General features: G+C 37.4%; 1 protein-coding gene across 3 annotated transcripts in view; it reads left to right on the forward strand.

Annotated features, from left to right (window-relative positions):
• Nucleotides 1–17,858, forward strand: part of FARS2 (phenylalanyl-tRNA synthetase 2, mitochondrial) — a 230,300-nt gene that overhangs the window by 16,783 nt on the left and 195,659 nt on the right. Inside the window, exon 3 of one of the 3 annotated variants that reach the window (XM_031060234.1) lies at nucleotides 1,648–1,708. The exons of the other annotated variants lie outside the window; for them this stretch is intronic. The gene's annotated coding sequence lies outside the window, so the exon portion shown is untranslated. The remainder of the gene's footprint in view (nucleotides 1–1,647; nucleotides 1,709–17,858) is intronic. 3 annotated transcript variants of the gene reach the window in all.

Here is a 17,858-nt window from a genome sequence, read left to right on the forward strand (position 1 = left end):
GTTTGACAGAGTAGGATATGTTTTTTTGCAGTCCACATTCCCCATGTGCACACCTGCAGAAAACACACAAACACACGGCCTCCCCACCCCACCACTGCAGCCAAACCATCTGCCTTTTGGAGTTCCTGCCTCAGGTGTGCATGATCAAGCCAGAATCTGCACTTAGGTGGCTTTATTGTGTTCCTGAAAGTATTCAAAGTACTTTGATTTTAAAAAGAATGCTCGTGATTTCATATTGAATTGTTTTCCATTCCTTGAAACATGAGGTGCTGTATAAAAAAATAAAATAAAAAGCCAGTAGAGTTTTTTTGAGGCAAAACATATATAGGTAATATGTTTACATTGTGAAACTTAAGTCTTACTATACATCACTCTTAAAATATAGTATCACTAGAACCAAAGATATGCACCTGTCAAACTGTACCCATTCAGAGCATTACTGATGATACTATATAAAGATATATAAAGATGTCATCATCAGATGTAATACAGAATTTTTAGCAAACTGTGGTTATACTTCCTACTGATGGTTGCTATTAGAGGTTCCCTTCTGATGACACATCTAGCACCTTCTGATATTTACAATCTGTGATTTGCATTTGGAACTAAACTTTTACCCTCACAGCAAGACAGAGCATAAACAGAGTGAGATGTGAAGCAGCATTTCTGTAGAAAGTTTTTTGTGGAAATTCTTGAGAGTTCTCTGGTGATCCCAAAATAAATTCCTAGATACAAATATACCACAGCCTGGGGGATGAATGTGCACTAGGCACTGATGACTTCTGTGTAACTCAAGTAGCCTTGTGTCTTACAGTCATCATAATCCCTTCTTATATAAGATAATAAATAAACATAAGTACTTTTAAAAAGCTGATTCTTGAATATTCATGGCTAAAGGGTCTTGGCTGACCAAGGGTCTGCTGTTTCTTGAAACAAGAGAGCTCTCTGCCATTGCTTAGCAGTAACAGAATATCTTACAAGTGGCATGAAAAACCTGAAAACCTCCTTTTATTGCTACAGAAAAAGATGTTTTTGAGTTGTCTTTATGACTTCACTTTCTTTTTAGTAGTTGCAAGAAAAAAAATGCTCTATTTATTTTGTCAATGAAACTCCGAGTGCTCCAAGATGAGATTACCGCAACAGAGAAATGCACAACCTTTACTGAAATAAACAGCTTTACCCAGATGATTTATTTGTTGAAAATAGTTAAGGATGTCTAGGTTGCTGAAAACTCTCATCTACTGTGCACCAAGAGCATCTGGTTTGGTTTGTGCATTTGTTTGCTTTGCTCACAGAAGTTTCTTGATTTTCCAAGCCTGCCAGGAAAACCAGCAGGATTATTTAAGCATAACTCCTCCTAGCCTACTACAATAAGACCAAATAATTAGATTTACACCCTTAGAGTAGATACACAGCTGAAAAGCAAAACCAAAGACCCTTGATTCAGTTGACATAAGTTGATTTCTGGTATAATATGGGAGAGTACAGTCAGTCTATTTCACCTGTGTGACAGCGGGCTGGTTGGATTTTGCCAGCATTAGGACTAATGTCCTGGAAAAACTCTGATATTCCTGACTTAGAGTGGGAACTGAAGTAACCTGGTGCCAGCATCAGCAAAGATTTCATACATTTAATTTGTTCTTCCAGTGTGGCTTGAATAATTCCACTTCATTGGTCCACATCCTTAGGAAGGAATTTTTTTAAGCAGGTATGTATCATACTTTTACATCCATTTTTTCCCAACTACCTGTATTTGTCAGTAGAAAGAAGCCAAGATGAATTTATTAAAAAGATTTGATGGTACATGACACAACTGAGATTTTATACTTACTGTGTTGTTGATCACCCATTGATTGCTCTGTTTATATGAAATTAAGACCATTTTATAACTACTGGCCCTTTAGGCTCTGATTCAGATATTTAAATTGGAATGCATCCATCTGCTGCTTGTACTTCTATAAATTGCAGTTTCCAGAAGTGTCATTTTTATGGGTGGGCAAGTTAGCAAGTTTTATTTTCAGTGACCATTACTCATTCTGGTAACCTGGGTGGAGAGGCAAGGGAAGAAAAACTCTGCTGTTACGATGTAGTGAGCAGATACCAAATAATTCTGGATGTGTTCTGGAAAGAAAGATCAGTTAAACAAAGCTGGAACCATTTAAGGTCCCATGTGTGATAAAATTCCATGTTGAAGAGGAATCATCATAAAAGATCAAAAGCTGAACCTGCTTCCATTGAGACAAATAGAAATGTTTGTTCCTAGGGAGATTTTTGAGCCTAAATTTTACAATCCTGAAATATTTTCATGTCTGGGTAGAGTAATCCTTACTAAGTAGCTGATTTTTAAAGAAAATTATTAAACTTAGTGGAGTTTTGTTGTTTTGTGTTGTTTTGTTTGTTTGTTTGTTTGAGGTTCTTTGTTTTTTTAAATGCAGGCTTTTAGCAAAGTTAAAGGTTTTTAAAGATTAGAGTTTAGGAATATGTCTGGTTAGGTGATTACAATTTAAAAAAAATATATATTTCAGTGTTGTGCCTGCTAGAGGCAGGATGCTCTCCTCTGGGAGGTCCTCAGAAGACCATTATAAAAAGGATATGAAATGGTGTCAGTGGAGTGATGCCACTTAGAGGTATGCTTTTTTCTTATCACAATGAGAACAGTTCAATGCTTGATAAAATGAGAACATACGTTGTATCTTTAAAGAATTTATTTTGTACCATTCTCAGACATGTGAGGAGAAGGCTGTGGCACCAGCTGCCTCTGTTCATTCCTGTAGCATGGGCCAAATGTCTCTGCCATGGCAATGAACCTTGTTTGTGTTGGAACACACATGTTTTAAATATAAGATGCAGTCAACAGAAGGAGGGAATAGAAGGAATCTTTTGCTGCTAACATTGAATGATTAACATTATAAAAGCTTTAAATTTTATCCTGGCTAATTTTTATAACAGAAATTAAAACATAAGGATGTCTGTTTTGCATTCAAATTTTCAGTGATTCAGGCTTTGCTGCAAGTGTTTCATAAAAACGCTTATTTAAAAAACCCAAAGCAGCTGTTTTAGTTGGAGTAGAAAGGGAATGTCACGTGGAAAATGCTACAGTTAAAATCCTTGAAAGTTTGTTATCTTTGGTGGAAGGCTTTGTTTGTTTGGATTTAAACTGAGCCTTCTGTTTGGTTTTGTATCAGAGAATTCCTGCTCTTATTTCAAAAAGCATGGGCCAGTTCACAGGTGAACAAAATTGTGTTGGTGAGTTTTTATTACTTAACTGTGTGTTCATGCTAAGACAGGGAGTACAAAGCAGCAGAAATAGTGTGCATGGTTATACTGTGGTGTTGCCTTTTGTGATTCAGCTGGAAGAGCCAGCTGGTACTTGGTAAAGGTGCTTGAGTCTATAGGAACCAGTGCAGTGCCTGCTGGCTTTGTTTTGGTGAAATGCTGTTTGGGAGTTTTTTAAAATCTGTTGTAGGAACTATGAACTATGACCACATGTGTACAGACATTTACAGAACTCTGGCTTATGTGGATATGTGTCTGCTCACATCTTGTGATTTCTGTCTCCTCAGAACTGCTTTCTGTTGTGTTCCTCTTTCCATTCATACATGTTTGTATATGCATATTTTAACTTTCATTCTGTCATATTTTTGTCAGATGAAAGCCAAAATTTAGTGCAAAAACATTTATGTGAAACATTTGCAAAATGTTAGTAGCTGTATACAGGCTGTGTACAGTGGTCTGTCCTGTTCTGGATAATTTTGTGTGATTCCAGACTTATATTGCTTTTATGGAGGTGGTAGAATTGAAGATACTAAACAGACCAGGGTATTTTCCAGTTGTGTATGCCATGTATGAAAAATAAATACACCATTGAATCAAAAGTCCAGCTTGGAAGTGTCTCAGTTTTAGCAAGTTCAAATTTCTGTTCCGTACTCCTACGCCTTCATTACATAAGCAGTGATTGGAGTTGATGAAGGTTAGTACTAAAGAGGCATTTTGCTTTCAAACTCATGAAGGCAGACCCATCTGCCTGCTTTAGTCTTCTCTTCCATGCCATTTCTTTTTGTAACAGTACGTCAAGAGACCTGAGCATTTCTCATTTTACCTCCAGCCATGTCTGACCTCCTTTCTCAATCCACACTTAGCATCAGCAGAATGGTTACTCTTTGCCATTTGTGATGGACATAGAGGAGGTAAACTGATCTTGTACTGTGGTTCTTGAAGTTCTTTTTGAATGGAGATACCTTCTGCTGCTGTTACCTCCAGAGGAAGGCTAACTTTTCAGACTTTGAAGTGCCTCACATTCAGGGTTTTGCTATCAGTCCATTCAGTTGGTCAGAAATATCTTTCTAAAGACATTTTGAAAGCAGTGGTAATTGCAGAGCTTTTGCTTGTTTAAAAGGAAGTTATTGGAGCTTTCTGTCGTCATGAATTCTTACGGCTACTGACTTGCTCCATGCTTCCAAGGGTCATCTTAAAGCATTATTGTGTTCTCAGCAAATAGTTGTTAAGCCGTGTAAGACCCAAATAAATATTTTAAACAAACAGTTCTGCTGAAAATGTGCCAAGGGAATTATATTCCTTTGTATTTTTTTCTAGTAAGGGTTATTTATTAGGGTGAGCAGATGGGTACTGTTCATTTTTGGCATTCATTGATAAGCCTGCTACCTCTCCAGGTGGCACTACAAAAATGATAACACTGTGGCACTGCTCCCATTTTATTTTTATTTCTCTCAGGCTAGTTAGTCACCTGTCTCTGTTCTCCTCATTTAGAGCCATCTGCTGGATTTTTTTGTTTCTGTTTTTCTGATTGTTCTCTATTCTAAAGTCACCAAGGGGTTTCCAATAGGGGCTGATGCAAAGTCTTTGTTTGCTTGCTGAGCATTGGACTCAAGAATATCTTCTTTTTGTCATCTTCTCTGTAGCCAGCTTGCAAGTTTTATTTTCCCCAGCCTGTCCTTATGAAGTAATCCATACAACACTGAGTTATTACTGAACTGTTTTACCACTTTGATGATTAATATAGGGGTTCTATTACTTTTTTTTAATGCAGAAATATTAAAAGAATGGAGAACTATTGAGAATCTGTCCTCTGTTGCATTTGTTATCATGAGAGAACCCAAGAACATAAATCTGGCATACAGAAGTTGGACTCAATGGTCCTGATGTATCCCTTCCAACTCAGCGGACTCTATGATTCAAAGTTATTAAAAGACAAACTTTATCTACACAAAACTGCATTTAAAAAAGTTTAATCAAGAATTTATTTCCTTTCTGAAGACGCAAGATAGGCAACGTGCTTCTAAAATAGCAAACTGTAGGGGCGGCAGGGGGTCCCCTGCGCGGTCGGGATGGACGGAGACGAGAGATCTCTGAGGCTAGATCGTGGACATGCAGTTTATTACGAGGGTGTGGGTGCAGAGCCTTGCTGGGAGCTGCCAGCCGCAGCTCAGAGCAGGGCCAAGAGAAGAAGAGAGAGAGAGAGCGAAAAGAGGCGAAAAGAGGGAGCAAGAGAGTGAAGTTCCCGTTACAATACATTAAATCATCTTCTGTGTTGAATGTTCTGATTCTCAGTAACCAATCTAGTACAAGATACAAATCGTATAGCATTTACATACAGCCTATAAGAACCACTACATTACCATACTGTGTTACACTTTAAACCCTAAAAACTACTCTTTAGACCCCTCCTGCCAAGCAGGCAGGGTCTGCTTCTGACCCTTGGACCTGCTTGCTTGGAGAGGGTATTGTATTATCAAAAAGGGGATTACCTACTAGGCCCCACCATTGTTTTCCCGTTGTTCATTAGCTAGGAGATCTCAAAGGTTGCCTTCATTTCAATCTCGTCTATATTTTCTATATTCTCGAAATCTTTCGCCAGGCAATCATATTTATAAGGCTTCCCTGTTCCATCCTCACCAACAGCAAACCTTTTATTGTGAGTATGGGAGGTTGTCTAGACTGTGTTTGGACCTAACTGTGTGGACTAACCCACGCCCAGCATCAGCATGCATTTGAAATGTATCACCTGACTGGATTTGAAAATGGATGAACAAAAGCCTGTGCTTGACTCCACATGAAACATCTGTGGCTGAAGGGCCAAGTCACAGTTTCAGAGCTCTGCTTCCCTGTGCTGTCCTACTCTTCTTTCCATCCTCCTTGCAACCTCGTCCTTACTTCCAAGAGAGCTCAGCTTTCCCATCCCTTTGGAGAGCCAGTACTATGCTATTGGACTGTGTTACCAGGTTTCTAGTTGTGGTCACGAATTTTATTGTCTGATAGGATATTAAAACTGATCCAGGCAATACTGGAAGAAAGGTGAACACAGATGAACATCTGTGCCTTAATGAACACCTAAACCTTAAATGTTTAAGCACATATAGTGTGTGGCCACAGATATAGGAAAACCTGAGACATCTGATCATCTTTAACTCAGAATTACTTACTTGTTACTTGCTAGTTATTAAGATTATTGTATTATGTTGCTCTTAAAGTTAAATTGCACTGATATAGTAGTATATATACTATATATTATATAGTATATAGATTTGAGTTTCAGTTCCAGTTTGACTTTCTTGAATATTTTTACTAGAAAACTAGAAATTATTTTTCTTGCAGACATCTGGGGTGCCTTCTTCTTTTCCCCTCCAGGTATTGTGCTGCAAGCACATCCTTTTGCAGCACTTGCTCTCAGCTGAATTTTATATTGAATATTGAATTTTATATTGAATATTGAATACTACCCAATTGTTTTCTTGACTTCCACCTACTCTTTGTCCTCCTCCTATTAGTTGCAATGTAGTTTGTTCTGTGTAGCTGTTGAGAGTTTCTCTTGCCACCAGCCATTTAAGGAAATCCTTGAACACCCCATTATCCTCATTATGGTTACTGCATGCTTTTTTCATTACTTATCCTTATATCCATACTTGCTCCCCTTTGTTAAAAAATAGCCATTGTCACTCATATAGAAAGAACAGAGATAAATGACAGATGTTAGATTTGAGGAACTAAAGAGCTATGTTCTACATATTAGGTTCTTTGTTGGTGGTGGTGGTGAGAAGTTTTATAGTTTATTTTTTCTGAGTACTATAATATCTATTATATAATATCTATTTCTGGTAGTGTAATATCTATTCTGTGATTTATTCTAGGAATAGATTATAGTAATCTGTTCGATCAGCATGGATTTGAGGTCCCTGAGAACAGATGCAATCCACAGGGATAAGGCTACTGGATAATCAAGAGTGGAATATATAATATTTACATAACGTTATATTTTTACAGAGTATTACTTGTTTTTTGCAACTTTTCTGCATCCCAGTTTGCCTCTGGGGAATTGTATATTTTTTCCATGGCTTTGAACTGTTGGTAACTGAACTTTTTCTCTACATGATTATTCTGGGTAATTACTTTGCATTTCTGTAATATTGAGCTTTAAACTACAGTAAAAGACTGAAGTGATGATAGCAGTAGTTTGTTGTTTGGGATGGAGAACCATGTCAAGATAGTTGAATTTAATTTGACCTCAATGATTCCTCTCCGCACTTTAAATGTCAGTCCAAAAGAAATTATGTTTTCAGGAAGAATTTCCATACAGAAGGGAATTATCCCAGTATGTGGATTTTAGCACTGATGATCTGAACCGGTGAACAGAGTATTCCACTTGTGTCGGCCAGATTTGCTTGAGGGAGAAGTTATATATGTCTTCATCACCGGCGTCTGTATTGTTTTTATTTCAGCGTAGGTCACCCACCACAATTTTGAAGTATGATATGGAAAGGTTTGGAGCCACTTTCTGTGGCTCTCCACTAGCCTCTGAACTGAGTCACAGGATGTCTTGGGCAATGAACAATTTGGTTTTAATGCAAAAAACACCTTAATGAATGTGACAACTGAGGACCACATGTCTTTCTTCTCACTTCATTTCTCACAATTCATTCTCTGTTTCAATTTTAGAGAAACCTGCCTAGTGGGTATAAAAAGGCCATCTTTTGGAAGGAGATCAAAAGTGTAAAGTCCAAAGTAATCATTGGTAACAAGTATATCCCTTCCACTTTAAATCACAATACAAATGAACCATTATCTAAAGTAAGGTGTATATAATGAATTATTTCCCTGAATCAGGATGACATATGTAGCTAATTACACTGAGGCACTCCTACATCCATTTATATTTAATAATGTAGCAATAAAATGTTTAAAGAGAGTAATAAAACAATATAATCAAAGTGGAGGTATTGACCCAAATGCTTTGTGAGTGCACTCTTTTAATAGATTTTGTGACAAAACTTGCTCCTGTCCTTGTTTGAGGCAAAGGAGCCCATCAAATTGAGGAAAATTTGAAAGAGAGAGATTGTCAGTTCTAGATTTCCCCCAGTGATGTTGCATATCTTTATTTATGTATAAAGTGTTCTCCTTTACTGCAGATGTTCTTCTTTGTGCTTTTGAAAGCATCCTACTGTCAGTTAGACCAGTGCAGCTACATGAAGCTCCTGACCCATAGGTCAGTGCTCTGTCTCACAAAGAACTCAGATACCCTCATGTAATGAAGAACCTGTGGTGGAGAGGGGATGGCATGCTAGCATGGGAAATCTTGTCATAAGACTCATGTCTTTTTGAAAAGGAAAGATGAAAACATTAAATAAGTAAACAAATATATAAATAAACAACTACTAAATATTTTAGAACTTCACCCTGCTTGGGAATTCACCTTAAAAAAGGTCACTTAGAGATGAGGTAAGTAGAGGGAAAATGCACATAAACCTTCAGCTCTACAGGTCCTTAAAATACATGTTTTTCTCCTCCTTGTTGTTTTTAATATGAAATAACAAAGTTCAACTGTTACTGATGTGAAAGTAGGAGGGAGCTTTATATTATCTAGATTGACAGAATGAGTGGGATGATCAGAAGGATTTAATCTATTCTTTCCAGTAACTTCTGTCTAGGGTAGGGCGTAACTTGCAGAGATTTGTTCAGTCTGTGTGTAAATACTTCATTTAGTGGAAATCATGTCACATGTGCTTCCAGGTAATTTTACAGAAGAAGAGAGATTGGAGAGTATTATTCCTTAGTTAACTAGAGAAAAGCATAAATGAGCAACAGCTTGTAATAAAATACATATATATATATGTATATATATATATATATATATATGTACATATATAATTTGTAAGAGTGTGTGTATGCACATGTATATACATATGTAAATAGTACAGACATGAATGATTACAAGATGAAGCAAATGTGTTACTGGTTTCTGGACAGTATCTATCCAAAATCAAGGCCTGTTGATAGAGAGGAGAAAAATTCAATTTCAGCCCTGTCTTCTTCCCCAACTTTGCCCAAATAAGTGATTTTCTTTTCCAGATGTGTCCCTTTCCACTGTAGGTGTGCTTTGGGTTTTTCTTGCCTTCTTTCCTCACAGATGTTGAAAAGGATCAGAGTGTTCTCATCTGCTCAAACCAAGATTACAAACCATATATGCTTCATTTGCAAGAAACAAACAGAATTTAATTGTGTTTCCTCTTGTTGGAGCTTGCTCTTTTATTCATGTGTGCTGAAGCCAATAAAATGATACACTGACAGTTTCAAAACATGATTTCTTTTTCTTTTGTTTATAAACGAAGTGTTTTTGTTGGTGGCTGTATTTGCCAGCCACCATTGTTGTTCTGTGCTTGGAAAATTGCAAATTTACATTTCTAAGCTTACTCCATAAGGAAAGTGTGTTTATATAATGAAAGCTTGGTTTCTGCTCTCATCTCCCGTTCCAGAAGTTGGAGGTGTTAAGTACAATGCCCAGTGATATGAGATGCTCTATATAAATGTGATAATTAAAAAACAGGCATGGATGGACAGCTCTGCTTTATTTTTTGACTTTGTTTTCAGAACTGGGAGGAGGGCCTTTAGAGCTGGGCAGTTTTCCTATATATGCCTCACTAAAATAGTCTCAAATAACAGGAGGAGACAAACTTAGAAAACATGTCTGTTTTCTAACCATTTTTGGGGTTTTAGGTGTGACCAGAAAAAATACCTCTGATGAAGAAAATGTGATTTTTTTTCTCCTCCAAATATCCCTAACAAGTAACCTTCCTTCCCCAAGTGTGAAAAAACAAATCAAGAACAAAATTCTGCTGAGTTTCTCTCTCTCCTGTCCTTTTTAATCTCTACAATTATTCCAGTTTATGATTGTGTGTTATCACTGTTTGTTCCTTCTAAAACTTTACAGGCTCTTTGAAGTAATCAGTATGAGTTTAGGGGTCACATGCATAGCCACTTATACCTGTGCATTATGATGGGAGAAATTTCTATTAAACTTTATGGTGTGGAGATGAAGGCTTGTAAGATTTTCAATTAACCTGAAGTATTAAAGCCTTACAGCTATTGTTCCTGCTTTGTGAGAGGTGAAGAAATGGAACCTGTTCATTAGATATGGGTAGTATTTAAGCAGGAAAATAATTCTGTTTTCTCACTACTTTGGGAATGAAATTACTAGTTACCTGTGAGTATTTTATAGAAGCCAAAATAAAGGAAAGAACAATACTTAGCCAGGGCCTGCATGAAGGATACTTGAATGAATAAATATTATGACACTGGAAAATAGGTGTACCAAAATAGTATTTTTTCTAGTTCACTGTACTGTGCATGTGATATGTATAACAGGTTAATCTGAGGCAAAAACCCAGAAAGATTAAAAATTTGTGTGCTATGGTGTGCAAGAACAGCCCTGTGGTTTTGTTCTGGAAGCTTCTCCTGGAAGTGATTCAGAGGCGAAGCCACAAATAAAAAAAAATCTCATCAATTAATAGAAGGAAAACTTTGGTTCTTCAGGACACTGAGTCTTTTGCTCCAATCTGCTAAAGCCATTAAGGGGACATTTAAAATATTGCAAAGATCTTGAACAGTATAAATGCTTTACTGGGTTGGTGTCAGGTCACACAGCAACTTATGTGGGGAACTAAAAACTAGAGGAAAATTAGAGGATTGAAAAATATTTATTGTAAATAAATGGTGAAAGGCTGTGGCCAGAGATGGTAAGATGTTTATAAACAGTAGAAGGATGTGGTTATGTAGGAAAGTGTGCTCACTCATTCCTATGCCTGTGTATGAGTTTCTTGTACTGGGAGAGAAGAAAATAGAATATAAAGCATACTCGATTAGATTAAAAAGTTGGAAAGAAATAATGACATACAAGAACAGTGTGTCATTGATGCTCTTTTTTTTTTAATATTGGCATAATGCTCTAGGGGAAAAAAATATGAAAACCAAGCAGAGTTAAATAGGCTATTGAGCATATGTAATAAATATATAAGAGAGATGGAGTGGGTTAGAAAGAAGGTAAACCAGAAACTGTTTTATATTAATCTATGAATTCTGAAAGGAGGAAGTGAAGGCTTTTGTTTTCAAATGGTGTTGTCTCTGTCTCCGCCTATTTGCACCTCACTGTGCTGTCTGATAACACCCTCTAGATGGTGATGGGGGATTCCAGCATGTTGAATTTCTCCTGACTCCATGACTTAGAATAGATATGTGGTGTGGGTTTGGGTTTGTTTTTTTAAAAAGTATATATAAAGTTATTTTTGATGAAGTGTTGGCATAATTGTAGGTGGTGTTTGAGCTAGTGTAGATTTAAACATTTAGATGATAAAATCAAAGACAGTCATGAAGAAAATGGCCTGTTACCCTTTACTTAAAACACTGCATGGATACTGGAGCCTTTATTTCATAAGGAGTTATGAGCATACAGAATATTTCTAGGCAACTCATTTCTGGTAGGGATTATGTAAGTTTTGACTTGGCTTTTCTTTGGGTTTCTCAACAGCAGGACACTGCTTCAGAGATCTGCAGTTTCCTTTTCTTAGCACAGCTAATAGCCACTACTTGAGCTCTCTGGTAAAGTGAAAAAAATGCAGTCCTTACACCAGAGAGCGCTAGGATCCCTTTGATTTGCAAATAGTTGCAGCTGCCCTGTTTGGAAAAAACTAAACAACCCATCACCCCCACATACCTGCTATGAAAAATAGATTGCCATTTAAAGAGTATTTTTGGCTTGTCGTGTGTAAGAATGGAAGTCAGCATGTTACTGTTTGTTTGGTTTTTTTTTCTTTTCTTTTTGAAAACTGAAATCTTGATTATTTTTAAAAATACTGAAAGAAGTTGACTAGTCATAAAATAACAAGGTGTTTTGAAACATTCTGCTGGACACAAAGCATATGGCATTATCTCTAACTTTTTTTTTTGTGGTGGGGATATGTTGCTTTGCTTTTTGTGGGGTATGTTAAAGATGGTATTGTTGCTCAGGCTTAATGTTAACCATGCTTTAGAGGAAATAGTGGCCAGCAAAAAGAGATGGAAACCCGATTATTGCATTATTATTCCAGTGTTTTTGTGATGCTGCAATCCCTTTATCATCTCTGTGGCCCTTCCCTGGGCTTCACTGGGAAGCCCAAAGCTAGACACAGCAATCCAGGTGTGACTTTACTGGTACTGAGCAGAGGAGAAGGATCAGCTGCCTTGGCCTGCTGGCAGTGGTCTTCCTAATGCAGCTCAGGATGCTCTAGGCCTTTCTTTGTGTGACTGGCTCACAGTCAGCTTGTTATCCATCTGGACCATCAGCTCTTTTCCTGCAAAACTGCTGCTCTGCTAGCCAGACCCCAGCATATACCAGTGCTTCAGGTTAGTCTTCCCCATGAGCAGGATTTTGCTCTTCTCTTTGTTGAACTTGCTGATGTTGCTGTTGGCCCATTTTCTCAGTCTGTAGTGGTGCCTCTCACTGGTGCCACATTCATCTGGTTTATCAACAGTGCTTCCCAATTTTGTGTCATCTGTAGATTTCTGCTCGGTCACAAATGGAGATGTTAAAATAGTGTTGGACCCTGTATGGCCCCTGGGGCACACAGCTGGTGACCAGCCTCTAGATGGACTGTTTGCAGCTCATAGCAATCTCCCACGGCTGACAGTTCAGACTGTGTCCAGTCCACCTCATTGTCCACCACTCACTGCCCATTTTTTGTCGCTTTCTTTATGAACATGTCCTGGGAGACACTCTCAAAAGCCCTACTAAAGTCAGGACCAACATATGTCCACTTCTCTCATCTGCCAAGACAAAACACTCTATAGAAGACTAACAGGTGTATCAGACATGATTTCCCCTTCATAAATTCAGGCTGAAGGCGCCTAATCACCTTCATATGTTTTGCAAGTTATTTCCAAAATTACTTGCTTGGACACCTTCTCAGGGATTGGGGTGAGCCTGACTGGCTTGTAGTTCTCCAGATCCTCCTTCTTGACCTTCTTGAAAATAGGACTGACATGTTTTCTCCCGTTGCTGTTTTCAGCTAAACTTATTAAGGGAAGACCTTTAGAGTGCAGTTTCCATTTTATGATGGGACTTGCTTGTTATTTTTATAAAGATACTTAATTTAGACACTGCAAATAAAATAATATTTTTTTGCTGATTTTAACTTTACTATATGTTGATCAAATTTTTGTTTTAGGGCTTGAAACAGCTCTAAATATAAATAAGGCCATATGCTAAAAATAGTGTGCTCTATCTTGTTAATTTTTTTCCTCACTTTCACTTCATTAGCTGAAACCAGCCCAGGTTAATTGAGACTGGGAACTCTATTCCAGACTACCATCTTTAGAGAGTAATCAGTTTTCCTGAGAGAATCACTTGAAGATTGTTAGGGAGGACCCTTGCAAAGGCCTTCCTTTGATGCATGCCAGAAATATTTATTTATGTGAGCTAGCGGCTCCCTACTCCCCATCAGTATGAAACTTAGCAACTTTTCTTCTGGTCATGGGAGGGGGAGCTTGAAGATTGGTGTGAGCAAACCAGGACATCAGTCAAGCTGAATTGATTTAAATAATAATTAAAAATGAATTCTTTAAAGGAATAGAGAAGCTTTTGCGCATTATATGTTGTTTTCCTTGAAAGTAAGCTTTTTTTTTCACTTTTAAGCAATTATACAGTCTAACACAAATATAGCTGGTTTCTTAATATTTATGCATTCTAATTTTATAAGGTAAAGATTGATGCATTTCCTGCTTACCAGCTAATAACTAATTTTAATTTGGGACATTTTGATGGAAATTTGAATTCAATTAAAAATACAGAAACCAAGCAGTATACACTTTCCCCCAAAACCATATCTCACATGGAAAACTAGCGAATAGGTGAAACAAAGACTGTATCTTTATTGAATGAATCAGAATGTTTCTGGATATTGTGTTCTTCTAGTTTTTATAATTAATGAATATCATCTTGAGCAGGAAAGGCACAGGTGGTTTCAGTCTTACAAGATAATTATCATTTTTCTTCTGGAAAAATTAGGCATAAAATATGAAGTATGAAGTGGCAAAAAGGTGTTTATATTATCTTTCATGTTTTTTAGAGTAATTTTGATCTATGGTTTATTGTAATAATCAGGTATTTCCAGATATAAGCAGGTGCTTATTTTACTATGCAGGAAATTAGTGTTCCCCAGCTTTGTTCTTTATACAACTCTGCTTTGTTGATGGATTTAAATATTGAGTATATAATTTTTTTTTTTTTTTTTTAGATCTTACTTATTTTGACAAAAGAAAAAAATACGAAGAAACTTTGTAAGGACTATATTTTTTGTGGGTTGTATGAGATAAGGACTGTGCATGGATGTGCAGAACTTAGAATAGAGTTCAGGTTTCAACATAGAATTTGATTTGGGGGTTCCTCCATTCCAATGATAATAATTTGCTGTAAGTGAAGGGAGGAACAGATTCTTAGCCTGCCTCAGGCAGATTCAGAGACTTTTTTAAGTTCCACCTTGTCTGCTGTTTGCAAGTAAAGAGACACCTTTTCATTGTTTGGGTCTTTGATGCCTGGGCCAGCAGGTCTCTGCTTTCATGTCTGAGGTGCTCATCCCCCAACATACCTGGAGGGGAGGCTGCAGGATCATCTCTTCTAGTTACATTAGGAGAAATCACAGGCTACCTCTGACTTCATACCATCTGAAATTCAGACCAGTGCAGTAGATCTGTTTCCTGGGACACACTGCGTGCAGTCAAACCTCAAGATGATGCAGCTGTCAGGAGGAATCAGTAATGACTGAAGCAATTGGTTGCTATGGCTGTTGCAACATGATTGCTTCCCGTGCTGTTTTACTGCCTTACTCTGCAGGTGCACAGTTTGTGGTAATTGGGAGTGGGGCTGTGATGGAGCCTCATCCCTAATGGGCTACAGCTGTGCAGGACAGGTGACCAGCATTGAAGGTAACGAGACAGGCAGTGCTGAGGGGCACTGACCAATCACCGAAGGGAACAGAGGGCACACAGGTGCAATGCATGAGCATGAGGGGTATAAATGGTTGGGCTAAAGGACGTGAGGGTGGATGCTTGAAGCTATTTGATGTGGTATGTTGTTACTCTGTATGGGTAGGTACTTTCTGATATTGTATGGACTCCATCACTCAAATGCGTGGAGGCATGGCTGTCTCAACTGTGGCATATACTGTGTTATTCTTATGATGAATTAGGCCTAAGATGCTTAGGGGTAAATTAAGAATAGTAAAGTGTAAATGTATGGCTCTGTAAATCTACCTCAGAATGTGCAGTGTCTGAAAGGTTAATATAATATGTAATAGTTGATGGAAGTGCTGACAACTCACGTAAAATAACTTCTAAGAGCTATCTGCAAACTTACTTCTGTTTCTAACCAAAAGATCTGATTTCTTTATTTTCATGGATATAATGTGCAATTAAAACTATTTGAAGAGGTAAAATCTATGATATTTGGGATTTGTTATGGAAGCCCTGTAACCTTTCAATCAATTTAATAGCAATATCCAATATTGTTTGCTAAAGCAGGTATATTGCATGTTTATGTTATGCATGTGCAGGTAGAATGTTTTTGTTACCTTGGCAGTATTTCTCATCTGTTTTGAAGTAGCTTGCTGTGGTTTGAAAATAGATTAATGTGTACTCTGAACATTTCAACTTCAATGTTAAAAGGAGAAAAAAAAGTTTTGCACCTTTGATATTTAATACTTTTATTTACAATGAAATGGAACAGCCAGTGCAGAGCTAGTTGCTAGAGAAGGCAAGATGATTTTGCTGTTACTAAGCTTTCCACTCCTGTCTGAAGGCACATCCTTTATCTAAACCTGTGAAGTCTGTGAATTTTTTGAGCTGTAGTTTTTTGTTAAAGATTTTTTTTTTGACGGAACAAACATAAATTGTTGTTTTGCAAACCACTAATATGGTTATCCTTTTGAAATTACTTCTGAATGACTGTGCCAGCTGGTGTGTTCCTATATGTGCATTCATGCCTTCATGCATTTGAGTGATGGACATGGTGAAGGGAATGAGGACTTAATTTGGAAAGTGATTCCTAGAAATTTCTGGACACATGGCTTACAGCTTTATGTAGGACTCGATTTAGTTTCCTCTACAAACAGGCGGCCTTTGGCTTTGCTGACTACTTTCATTAAGCCGTTAACTGAAAATGCTTTTAAACAGATACATTTTCTACAGACGTGTTCAATACTGATAATACTGGTGCCGCAAAACCTGACATGCAGGAAGAACTGAGCTGATGAAATTAGCAGATGCTATTCAGATGGTAAAAGTCTGTTCTAAACTCTGCTCTGGTGCTTTTCAACAAGTGCATGAAAAGGAAATGAACAGTTTTATTGGACAAGTAGTTTGTCAGCCTTTAATGGAAATTGTTATTATTCTGTAACACTAATGCTGCTTCATCATCTGTCAGTATGTCTTTTGGGGGCTAGACCTCTTCAGTACTGCTAAAATCAGTGTGGCTGCTCTGTGCAGTTCATTCACACAAATAAATGAGAAGATGCTAGAGGGGGAGAAGCTGTCTATGACAGTTTTGTCAAATGAAGGCAGTTCCCCTTCCTTTCTTTCCCTCCAGGTCCCTGTTGTTATTGTACTAAAATTTACTTAAGGAATTGGCCAAAGAAGGTTTTGCATAAAACTTTGAACTGTTGAATTGTTACGTAATTTTTACATGAATTCACCAGGTAGAGACCAAAAAAACCTAAAAGAATGTGTACATCACTTAAGGCAAAAATTGTAGGAAGATGATTTCTTCTTTCAAAAAATCTCTGTAATTGTAGAATTATTCTATAAAATGGCAAGTTTCATCCATTATTCCATGGAGTCCACCATTGAAAGGGGAAATGCATTAGGGGATCTGTTAAAAGTCCTTTTCAGTTTAGATTGCTATAGTCACGGACTGGTATTTGCAGGTGAAAAAAGCTTTTCCCATGTCCTGCAAACTCTGTTGTAGGTGCTTCAAGCAGGGACAATTATATTTCAAGTTGGTGTCATCTTAATGGGCAGAAGAAATGGTTTCACTATTTAAAATTGTAAGGAAAAAATATCTATTTTAGGTTAAAATCTGTGGATTGTTCTTCCCCCCTCACCTTTTGCCATTGACATGACACTCTTCCTTTGCAGACAAATCATGTGGTTTAAGTTGTTGTGCACTGTGAAATATAAGGATGTGAGCTCTTAGTAGATCTTTCCTGGGTTGTGCACGTGCCTGTAGCTCCAGAAAAGGGCATGATGAAGTGTGGTGGATCAGGCAGCACTTGGCCAGTTTCAGGTTTGTCCTTGAGCTTGTATTCCAGTAGAATCAAACATAAATCCAATGGAAACTCCAGTAATTAAAATATTGTCAAAAAATGGATATGAGAAGACTTTAGGGTGAGTCTTAACTTTGGGGTTTCAGAAGGTTTAGAAATTTTATTGCTCAGAGCTTTGTTTTTCTTGAGTGTAAAATTAGCTTCATTTTCACCCTGTGTTGGTAGCCCCTGGAAGCTTTGTGCATTGACATGCTGAGAGAGTTTATTATTTTAATGGAAAGA

The sequence above is a fragment of the Geospiza fortis genome, unplaced genomic scaffold, assembly GCF_000277835.1.
Source record: "Geospiza fortis unplaced genomic scaffold, GeoFor_1.0 scaffold219, whole genome shotgun sequence".
NCBI classification, from domain to species: Eukaryota; Metazoa; Chordata; class Aves; order Passeriformes; family Thraupidae; genus Geospiza; species Geospiza fortis.